The sequence below is a fragment of the Tursiops truncatus genome, chromosome 7 (genome assembly GCF_011762595.2).
Source record: "Tursiops truncatus isolate mTurTru1 chromosome 7, mTurTru1.mat.Y, whole genome shotgun sequence".
Classification (NCBI taxonomy): domain Eukaryota; kingdom Metazoa; phylum Chordata; class Mammalia; order Artiodactyla; family Delphinidae; genus Tursiops; species Tursiops truncatus.
This window is the reverse complement of record NC_047040.1, coordinates 57,087,272-57,091,522: the sequence shown is the minus strand read 5'-3', so window position 1 is coordinate 57,091,522 and position 4,251 is coordinate 57,087,272.

The following is a 4,251-nucleotide window of genomic DNA, read 5'->3' as shown; positions in this document are numbered from 1 at the left end:
GCGGAATAGAGCACAGCAACAGGGGTGCAGAGGGCAAAGTGGGGAGATTCCAGCACAGAGGATCAGTGCCAACCAGCACTTACCAGCCCGAGAGGCTTGTCTGCTCACCCGCTGGCGTGGGAGGAGCTGGGAGCTGAGGCTCGGGATTCCACTGGCGCACAGGGAGAGGACTGGGGTTGGCGGCGTGAACACAGCCTGAGGGGGCTAGTGCACCACGGCTAGCTGGGCGGGAGTCCGGGGCAAAGTCTGGACCTGCCGAAGAGGCAAGAGACTTTTTCTTCCCTCTTTGTTACCTGGTGCTCGAGGAGAGAGGATTAAGAACGCTGCTTAAAGGAGCTCCAGAGATGGGCGCGAGCTGCGGCTAACAGCGTGGACCCAGAGACGGGCATGAGACGCTAAGGATGCTGCTGCTGCCACCAAGAAGCCTGTGTGCGAGCACAGGTCACTATCCACACCTCCCTTCCGGGGAGCCTGTGCAGCCAGCCACTGCCAGGGTCCCGGGATCCAGGGACAACTCCCCTGGGAGAACGCACGGCACGCCTCAGGCTGGTGCAACGTCCCGCCGGCCACTGCCGCCTCAGGCTTGCCCCACATCCGCACCCCTCCCTCCGCCCGGCCTGAGTGAGCCAGAGCCCCTGAGTCACCTGCTCCTTTAACCCCATCCTGTCTGAGTGAAGAACAGACACCCTCCAGTGACCTACACGCAGAGGCGGGGCCAAATACAAAGCTGAGCCCCTGGGAGCTGTGAGAACAAAGAGAAAGGGAAATCTCTCCCAGCAGCCTCAGAAGCAGCGGATTAAAGCTCCACAATCAACTTGATGTACCCTGCATCTGTGGAATACCTGAATAGACAACGAATCATCCCAAATTGAGGAGGTGGACTTTGAGAGCAAGACTTATTACTTTTTCCCCTTTGCCTCTTTTTGTGAGTGTGTATGTGTATGCTTCTGTGTAAGATTTTGTCTGTATAGCTTTGCTTTCACCATTTGTCCTAGAGTTCTATCCGTCCTTTTTTTGTTTTTTCTTGTTTTTTTCACTTTAAAAACAAATTTATTTCTTAATAATTATTTTTTATTTTAATTACTTTATCTTACTTTATTTTATCCTCTTTCTTTCTTTCTTTCTTTTTTTCTACTTTTTCTCCCTTTTATTCTGAGCCGTGTGGATGAAAGGCTCTTGGTGCTGCAGCCAGGAGTCAGTGCTGTGCCTCTGAGGTGGGAGAGGCAACTTCAGGACACTGGTCCACAAGAGACCTCACAGCTCCACGTAACATCAAACGGCAAAAATCTCCCAGAGATCTCCATCTAAACACGAGCACCCAGCTTCACTCAACAACCAGCAAGCTACAGTGCTGGACACCCTATGCCAAACAACTAGCAAGACAGGAACACAACCCCATCCATTAGCACAGAGGCTGCCTAAAATCATAATAAGTCCACAAACACCCTAAAACACATGACCACGCGTGGACCTGCCCACCAGAAAGACAAGATCCAGCCTCATCCACCAGAACACAGGCACTAGTCCCCTCCACCAGGAAGCCTACACAACCCACTAAACCAACCCTAGCCACTGGGGACAGACACCAAAAACGACAGGAACTACAACCCTGCAGCCTTCGAAAAGGAGGCCCCAAGCACAGTAAGTTAAGCAAAATGAGAAGACAGAGAAATACACAGCAGATAGAGGAGCAAGGGGAAAACCAACCAGAAAAAACAAATGAAGAGGAAATAGGCAGTCTACCTGAAAAAGAATTCAGAGTAATGATAGTAAAGATGATCCAAAATTGTGGAAATAGAGAAAATGCAAGAAACATTTAACAAGAACCTAGAAGAACTAAAGATGAAACAAGCAACGATGAATAACACAATAAATGAAATTAAAAATACTCTAGATGGGATCAATAGCAGAATAACTGAGGCAGAAGAACGGATAAGTGACCTGGAAGATAAAATAGTTGAAATAACTACTGCAGAGCAGAATAAAGAAAAAAGAATGAAAAGAACTGAGGACAGTCTCAGAGACCTCTGGGGCAACATTAAATGCAACAACATTCAAATTATAGGGGGTCCAGAAGAAGAAGAGAAAAAGAAAGGGACTGAGAAAATATTTGAAGAGATTATAGTCGAAAAATTCCCTAACATGGTAAAGGAAATACACAATCAAGTCCAGGAAGCACAGAGAGTCCCATACAGGATAAATCCAAGGAGAAACACGCCAAGACACATATTAATCAAACAGTCAAAAATTAAATACAAAGAAAACATATTAAAAGCAGCAACGGAAAAAACAACAAATAACACACAAGGGAATCCCCATAAGGTTAACAGCTGATCTTTCAGCAGAAACTCTGCAAGCCAGAAGGGACTGGCAGGACAAGTTTGATGATGAAGGAGAAAAACCTACACCCAATATTACTCTACCCAGCAAGGACCTCATTCAGATTTGATGGAGAACTTAAAACCTTTACAGACAAGCAAAAGCTGAGAGAGTTCAGCACCACCAAACCAGCTTTACAACAAATGCTAAAGGAACTTCTCTAGGCAAGAAACACAAGTAAAGGAAAAGACCTACAATAACAAACCCAAAATAATTAAGAAATAGGAATAGGAACATACATATCGATAATTACCTTAAATATAAATGGATTAAATGCTCCCACCAAAAGACACAGACTGGCTGAATGGATACAAAAACAAGGCCCGTATATATGCTGTCTACAAGAGACCCACTTCAGACCTAGAGACACATACAGACTGAAAATAAGGGGATGGAAAAAGATATTTCATGCAAATGGAAACCAAAAGAAAGCTGGAGTAGCAATTCTCATATCAGACAAAATAGACTTTAAAATAAAGACTATTAGAAGAGACAAAGAAGGACACTACATAATGATCAAGACATCGATTCAAGAAGAAGATATAAAAATTGCAAATATTTATGCACCCAACATAGGAGCACCTCAATACATAAGGCAAATACTAACAGCCATGAAAGGGGAAATCGACAGTAACACATTCATAGTAGGGGACTTTAACACCTCACTTTCACCAATGGACACATCATCCAAAATGAAAATAAATAAGGAAACACAAGCTTTAAATAATACATTAAACAAGATGGACTTAATTGATATTTATGACATTCCATCCAAAACCAACAGAATACACATTTTTCTCAAGTGCTCATGGAACATTCTCCAGGATAGATCATATCTTGAGTCACAAATCAAGCCTTGGTAAATTTAAGACAATTGAAATTGTATCAAGTATCTTTTCTGACCACAACGCTATGAGACTAGATATCAATTACAGGAAAAGATCTGTTAAAAATACAAACACATGGAGGCTAAACAATACACTACTTAATAACCAAGAGATCACTGAAGAAATCAAAAAATACCTAGAAACAAATGACAATGGAGACATGACAATGCAAAACCTATAGGATGCAGCAAAAGCAGTTCTAAGAGGGAAGTTTATAGCAATACAATCCTACCTTAAGAAACAGGAAACATCTCAAATAAACAACCTAACCTTGCACCTCAAGTAATTAGAGAAAGAAGAACAAAAAAACCCAAAAGTTAGCAGAAGGAAAGAAATGATAAAAATCATATCAGAAATAAAAAGAAATGAAGGAAACGAGAGCAAAGATCAATAAAACTGAAAGCTGGTTCTTTGAGAAGATAAACAAAATTGATAAACCATTAGCCAGACTCATCAAGAAAAAAAGGGAGAAGACTCAAATCAATAGAATTACAATTGAAAAAGGAGAAGTAACAACTGACACTGCAGAAATACAAAAGATCATGAGAGATTACTACAAACAACTCTATACCAATAAAATGGACAACCTGGAAGAAATGGACAAATTTGTAGAAATGCACAACCTGCCAAGACTGAATCAGGAAGAAATAGAAAATATGAACAGACCAATCACAAGAACTGAAATTGAAGCTGTGATTAAAAATCTTCCAACAAACAAGAGTCCAGGACCAGATGGCTTCACAGGAGAATTCTATCAAACATTTAGAGAAGAGTTAACACCTATCCTTCTCAAACTCTTCCAAAATATAGCAGAGGGAGGAACACTCCCAAACTCATTCTACGAGGCCACCATCACCCTGAAACCAAAACCAGACAAGTATGTCCCAAAGAAAGGAAATTACAGGCCAATATCAGTGATGAATCCTCAACAAATACTCAACAAAATACTAGCAAACGGAATCCAACAGCACATTAAAAGGATCAT